Source organism: Cetorhinus maximus, unplaced genomic scaffold (genome assembly GCF_964194155.1).
Source record: "Cetorhinus maximus unplaced genomic scaffold, sCetMax3.hap1.1 HAP1_SCAFFOLD_591, whole genome shotgun sequence".
NCBI classification, from domain to species: Eukaryota; Metazoa; Chordata; class Chondrichthyes; order Lamniformes; family Cetorhinidae; genus Cetorhinus; species Cetorhinus maximus.
In genome coordinates this window covers 41004-48514 of record NW_027596533.1, presented here as the reverse complement: position 1 = coordinate 48514, position 7511 = coordinate 41004, and the positions used below count along the sequence as shown (strand labels likewise).

At 45.9% G+C, this 7511-nt stretch overlaps 1 pseudogene; it reads left to right on the top strand.

Moving 5' to 3' along the window:
* The first annotated feature begins 6912 nt into the window (after window positions 1-6912).
* LOC144674216 (U2 spliceosomal RNA) lies at window positions 6913-7078 on the top strand (annotated as a pseudogene).
* Window positions 7079-7511: the final 433 nt, after the last annotated feature.

Sequence of the window (7511 nt, the reverse complement as noted above, 5' to 3'; positions counted from 1 at the left end):
CTCATAGGTTGCTATATTATTCGATACGTAAACATTGCAAAGAATATGATCGAACCTCTCCAAAATATAGGATTGTGGGAGTGAACAAAGCATTTTGAGAAGCTCTTTGTCAGTATAAAAACTCGTGGTCTTAGATTGACAGGTGGCAATTAAACGGTGGAGTTATAATAGGCCCTGATATCTTGGAATGATTTAATAGTAAAAGACAGCCAAGAGTATAAACCGGTACCCAACACTTTCCCTTTCCATCCTCCTTTTTCACTGTCAGTGGTAAAGTAAGAGCTTTCAGCCCAGAGAGCAATTAGTGCAGAGGGATTACTGTACATTGAAAGACACGGCATGTCTAACCCAAGCAAACACTTTCAATGTTTCCTGTCATCCAGCCAGCAGTGATCTGCAGCTGGATATTATCATCTCCACACAGAATAGAATCATAGAAAGTTTATGGCACAAAGCGGCCACTTGGCCCATTGTGTCTGCTCGGGCTGAAAAACGAGCCACCCAGCCTAATCCCACTTTCCAGCATTTAGTCTGTAACCCTGCAGGTTCCGGCATTTTAAGGTGCATATCCAGACACGCTTTTAAATGAGTGTTTCTGCTTCTACTAATCTTCAAACTTCTTGATCATTCCCCCTACATTTACATCCAAATTATTAGATATACCTCAAAAAGCAGGGGATCTAATACACGTCAACCCACAAATGCAACTATTTATATGGAAGTATTTCTTCTAGAGCGGCTGAGGTGGGATGTGGTCGTGTTTTATGGAGAAGGTGATGGTTGGGACTGAGCACAAAAAGATCAGTTCTATTGATTTGAAATTTTCACTTGAAATAATAAAGTAATAACGAGCATCACTGCGGTCCTGCAGCTGAACCTTGTAGAGTTTAAAGACTTTCCATTCTGGAACTACCTCACTCATTAAAAATTGGTTCCAGTGTCATTATTAGACCTGCATGTTAAGGACTAGCTGACTACACCTTTTGTAGCCTTCATGTGTACTGTGTATGGAAAAGCCTCAAACCATCCTTGTTCCTGTGAAAGGTCTTTGCATTTTGGTGATGTTTCTTTAACAGGATGTGCACAGCAGCTTGACCAGCTCCAGCTCAAAGGATTTTCCCAGCAGTGGCTGCTCTCACTCAAGGCCTTTATCTGTACCTCAGATCAGCAGGAGCTGAATACAAGATTTGTGCCAGCAGGTACAGGCTAGGTTGGGAGTGGACAAAACTGCAGCATTTCAGGTTCTACTTGGAATTTACTCAGATATAAAGAGTCAAATGTTTCTCCTTTAGCAGCCACTACAAAAAGAGTACAGAGCACTGATCTATTACAGAGCATTGTAAACTGTGAGGAGGACAGTATAGAACTTCAAAAGAACATAGACAAGTTGGTAGAGTGGGCAGATAGGTGGCAGATGAAGCTCAATGCGGAGAAGTGTGAGGGGATGCACTTTGGTACAAAGAACATGGAGAGACAATATAAAATAAGGGGTACAATTCTTAAGGACGTGGCGGAGCAGAGGGATCGGGGTGTTTATGTGCATAGGTCATTGAAGGTGGCAGGACAGTGGTGCGAGCAGTTAGTAAAGCATGCAGTATCCTGGGCTTTATTAAGAGGAGCATAGAGTACAAGAGTGGAGAGGTTATGCTGAGCTCACATAAGATGCTATTTAGCCCTCAGCTGGAGTATTGTGTCCAGCTCTGGGCACCACACTATAGAACGGATGTGAACACATTGGAGAGAGTGCAGAAGAGGTTTACAAATATGTCTCCGGGGTAAGAAACTTCAGTTACGAAGATAGATTGGAAACGTTGGGACTGTTCTCCTTGGAGAAGAGAAGGCTAAGAGGAGATTTGATAGAGGTGTTCAAAATCATGAGGGGGCTGGATAGAGTAGATAGGAAGAATCTGTTCCCGCTCTGAAAAGGATCGAGACCGAGAGAGCACAGGTTTAAAGTGATTTACAAAAGAAGCAAACGTGATGTGAGAAAAATCTTTTTCACACAGCGAGTGGTTCGAGTATGGAATGCACTGCCTGGAAGTGTGGTGGAGGCAGGTTCAATCGAGGCATTCAAGAGGATTATCACTAGATGATTATTTGAATAGAAACAATGTGCAAGGGTAAGGGGAAAAGGGAGGAGAATGGTGCTAAGTCATAATGCTCATTCGGAGAGCTGGTGTAAATATGATGGGCCAAATGGTCTCCTTCTGAACCCTAACAATTCTGTGATTCTGTGACATTATCTGATTGGTTTTCCTTGTGGGAACTTTTATGTTTTTCATTCTAATGGTTCAGTTTCTGCTGTGTTTCTCAACCAAGAGGCAATCATTTCTATTCCTGCTCGCTACTGGATGGTGCAAAATACTTCAATCAATTAAATATTTTTGAAGTGCTGATATCTGTTGTGATGCTGGAAATGTGTCAGTTAATTTACTCACAGCAAAGTCCCACATACAGAAATGACATCATGACAAATAATGTTTTCAGTAATGTTGGTTGAAGGAGAAATATTGGCCAGGAGACCAGGGAGAATTCGGCCACTCTTTCTTGAATAGTGCCATGGAATATTTTGCATCCAGTTATGATGTTAGCTGGAATATCTGCTCAATTCTCTGGGGTGATACTAGATCTCACACAACCCTCTTCCCACAGAAAAACAGCAGTTTAGAGGTCTACTAATGGAAGTCAAATTACTTTTGGTTATTTTAATGGACTATCTCTTTAAATCTATGAGCAGTGGGCAGCCCAGCTCCACAAGCTTTTCACACACAATCTGGAAACAGGCTTTTTATTGGGGTGTGGGGAGCTGTGTAGCTGTTGGGATGAGGCTCTTTGTCAGAACACAGTACTCTCCAAACAAAGGGTCAAAGGGACTCGAAATGTTAGCTGTGTTTCTCTCTCCACAGATGCTGCTGGACCTGCTGAGCTTTTCCAGCATTTTTTGTTCTTGTTTCAGATTTCTATCTGCATCCAGCATCCATCAGCAGTATTTTGCATTTACTCTCTGATCAAATCATGAGTTGTCTGCAATTTTCCGTTTGAATGTCAGACCTGATCTGCAGGGTGTCTTTGTTTTCAATGTGTCTCACTTCTCACTTCCTTGCATGTCTGACCTATCCACATGTTCTTTGTTTTGCTAATGTCTTTAATTTCTTCAATGCTTCTTTCCATTGTTTCCATCTCACTCAACAATGCAGCAGTTTACATCACAGAAACGAGCTGAGATAATTTCACTTTGGGTACAATCGGGAAATTGCACGGGAAGAACACTTGAAATTGTGCAGGTTAGGTTAGGCTTCTGGCCACCAATTCATTTGGAAAATCATGAATGCAAAATCTCCCTGAACCAACGCAACAAGGCAGAATAATAAAAAGTAACTTTATTTTCTCTGTATTCCTTGATGCATTTGAATGGTAGGTGACAGATAATGTTTCAGTGATATATCTGAAACTGGTTTATTGTAATAAAATGAGAATTTGTAATCTGGGTGACCAGTTGTCCCTGAGTAAGCTGATTTAAAATGGCAGAAAAAAAATTATACTGAACCACTTAATTGTTTCATTGGGACACATCAGTAAGTTTCTTATTAAATTAAACAATTCTGATGCGACAAAAACTTTTAAAACATGCCGATGTCCACTACATGCTTTAACCTGGTCTTGCAGGGTATAGCAGAATGGTGCAACTCCCCTGTTTACGATGAGCAGATGTAACAGTCAACAGAACAATGTTTTTACAGCTGCCTGACCATGCTTTACATTTCTTCTGAAACTGCTCCTCATTAAGAGTTGCTTTTCTCACCTTCAATGTGCCATTTACATGTGGGTATTTGCGCTGAAGTTCAGCTCAGGGCCTTGCAATTTTTCTCCTGTGCAGCTAGGCCAGACACTGCCCCCTGTTGGATTTCTGTGCAACTGCAGGCACAACCACACTAAGGCAGTTGTCCACGTTAGAAAATAGGGTGACAGCACCTGTACCCCGCTTCACCCTGTTGGCTGCAGTTTCTTTTGCCTGTGCCAGCCTTCCTATCCTTTGTGCTGTACTCTCCTTCCCTCCACTTTCCTCAGCACAGCCTTAGTGAACCCAAGACCACGGCTCATTCTTCTAAACTCCAGAAAATATTGGCCACTCCATTCAATCTTTACTGAACCATTGTTGCATCCCTACTATGGAAAATATATCCTTCATTTGGTGAGGAGACCAAAACAATGGTACACAATACTCTGGGTATGATCTCGCCAAAGCTCCGTTTGTTGCAGCAAGAATTCATGTAAACACAAATAAGGATCCTCGGCTTTATAAATTGAGGCGTGGAGTCCAAAGGGAAGGAAGTTATGCCAAACCGTTATGATACACTGGTTAGGCTACAGCTGAAGGAACAGGAAGTGACGGAAGGTAAGAAATGCTTTATCTGATTGTGCTGTGCAGCAACACAAAGGTTGACAATTCTTCAGGTGTGAACCCTGGTGAGCACCACTGATCTTTTCCAACTATTAAACCACTGTCCAATAGCACAGAGTGAAATGTGCTCCTGTTACATTTTCCTGAAACTGAAGTCGGTTAAACACAGCAGCCCATGTTGAGCAATGTACATTGAGTTTGGCTGCTGGGTAGTGATGCAGCAATGATGTCATTAGCACAGTGACCTAAGACGCCCCAATGCTCAGGCCCAAGAATCCAGGCCCAAGTGTCACTCCGTGCTGAGATTCTACCTCTTCCCGGTGTTGGGAAGAATGGATATGGCTATGTTACCAGAGAACGCTCCATTCAGTTGGAACCTGCTGTATCACCTATCCCTTGTGGAACAGTTTATGCAGAAAAACCTGTTGACCACAAGTCCATCAGGCAGTGGGCTGCACATATTGTAATGTGGTCCTGCGGGAAAAGGAGATAGTGAATGCTGTCGGGTGGTTTCCTGAGCTGACTGTCAAAGTAATTTGGAAGAATGCCTCATCACCAAAACTTTCAAATTAGCATTAGGATGTAGCTTGGCTGATAGTGACAAAGGCCCTCCCCATCATGTGCATGACGGGTGTGGACACCTGCCTCATCAGCTTGGATCAGGAGAAGGCCTTTGACAGAATATCGCACACCTACATGGGGGATGTGCTCTCCAAAATGGGCTTTGGGGAGGGAATTCGAAATTGGATCCAACTGCTCTACACTAACATCAGTAGCGCAGTATCAATCAATGGGTGGGAAACAGATAGCTTTCCGATTAAATCTGGAGTCAGGCAGGGCTGTCCTCTCTCGCCTGTCCTTTTCGTGTGTTGCATAGAACCCTTTGCCGAGTCCATCAGGAAGGATCCGGGCATAAGAGGAGTGACGATCCCAGGCAGTGGAGGCACTCAGGTAAAAGCCTCCCTGTACATGGACGACGTCGCCGTCTTCTGCTCGGATCCGCTGTCGGTGCGCAGACTGATGCACATCTGCGACCAGTTCGAACTGGCCTCGGGAGCCAAGGTAAATCGTGGGAAGAGCGAGGCCATGTTCTTTGGGAACTGGGCTGACCGATCCTTTGTCCCCTTCACTGTCAGGGCTGACGGCCTGAAGGTGCTGGGGATATGGTTCGGAGGGACCGGGGCATGCGTTAGAAACTGGAAGGAGCGAGTGGCTATGGTGAAGAGGAAACTGGGCATGTGGGAGCGACGCTCCCTCTCCATTGCGGGTAAGAACCTGGTCATCAGGTGTGAGGTACTCTCGCTGTTGCTGTACGTGGCGCAGGTCTGGCCCATTCCAGACTCCTGCGCGACGGCGATCACTCGAGCCATCTTCCGCTTTATCTGGAGGTCGAAAATGGATCGTGTCCGCAGGGACGCGATGTACAAGCCTCTAGATAAAGGGGGAAAAAACGTGCCCAACATCGCCCTCATACTGATGGCCACCTTTGTGTGCGGCTGCATCAAGCGGTGCGTAGACCCTCAGTACGCAAACACCAAGTGTCACTACGTGCTGAGGTTCTACCTGTCCCCGGTGTTGCGAAGGATGGGTCTGGCCACGCTGCCGCGGAACGCTCCAAGTAGTTGGACCGTGCCGTACCACCTGTCCCTGGTGGAAAAATTTATGCAGAAAAACACCTTTGACCACAAGTCCATCAGGCAGTGGTCAGCACGTAACGTCCTAGAGGCCCTGAGGGATAAGGAGAGGGTGGACCCTGTGGGATGGTTCCCCGAGCAGACTGTCAAAGTCATTTGGCAGAATGCCTCATCGCCAGAACTTTCCAACAAGCACCAAGACGTAGCTTGGCTGGTGGTGAGAAAGGCCCTCCCCGTCAGATCCTTCCTACACGCCAGGAAGCTCACCCCCTCTGCACGTTGCCCTCGAGGTGGCTGTGGTGGGGAAGAGACCGTTGTCCACCTCCTTGTGGATTGTGCCTTTGCAAAGAAAGTCTGGAGAGAGATGCAGTGGTTGCTGTCGAGGTTCATCCCGAGCAGTTCTGTGACACAGGACTCTGTGCTCCACGGGCTGTTCCCAGGGACACACACCGAGACAAACATCGACTGCAGCTGGAGGATCATCAACTCGGTGAAAGACGCGCTTTGGTCTGCCCGAAACTTGTTGGTCTTCCAGCACAAAGAGTTGTCCCCGACCGATTGTTGCGGACTGGCACAATCCAAAGTCCAGGACTGCGTGCTGAGGGACGCACTAAAGCTTGGGGCAGCTGCCGCAAAGGCGCAATGGGGAAGGGTCGCTGTCTAAGACCTTTCTGCCACAGCGCACCGAGAGACTGGGAACTGTTTAGAGCCCCTCGGGCTGTACAGATCAAAATGAAAGGCTGTAAATGATTGTAATATTGTTTGTACTGACGCACCTGGTGATACATTTTGTAAAAGTTTAACCTGGATTGTACCCTTGTAATGTTGTTTTTGAAATGGTTTGGAATGTGATTGAAGATATTTTATGAATAAAGTATATTTTTACAAAAAAAAAAAAATCAGTTTAATATCTGATACGTCCCTTATCTGGGGACCATATATTAAATTGATTTTTGGAGCAGGGAGATGGAATAGGGGCTTGCTCCGTCCACTCCACGCATCGACCCGGTATTGCAGTATCTCTGGGAATGGTGCACCACCCCTTTCCAGGGGATTTTCAATGCTAAAAATAGTTTTCTTACAAACATCTGCTTTCTTTACTTTTCAACATGCACATCTTTCAAAACACAACTTTCTTTCTTTCTCATCGCTTCTCGGCCTTTTGGCTAAGATCAAGTGTTGCAGGGGCGACACCATGGTCCTGCCAAGGCAAGGTCGGGATGGAAGGGCGATAACCAATCGCAATCCAAATCCATACCGTGGGCTACCTATCACCGTCCGAGTCACGGTGAACCACAGCGAAGGAGGATCACCTATGGATCGGGGCTTCTTCACCAGGAGGATCCTGTTGAAGGCGTGCGGCTTCCAAGCTACGGAGATCTTCACCCTGCACGACTCCCGCAAAGGCGGTTATTTTGACGTGACGTTCAAGCGGGTGGCAGACTGCGTCCGGCTCCTGAGGGTGTTCGAGGAGA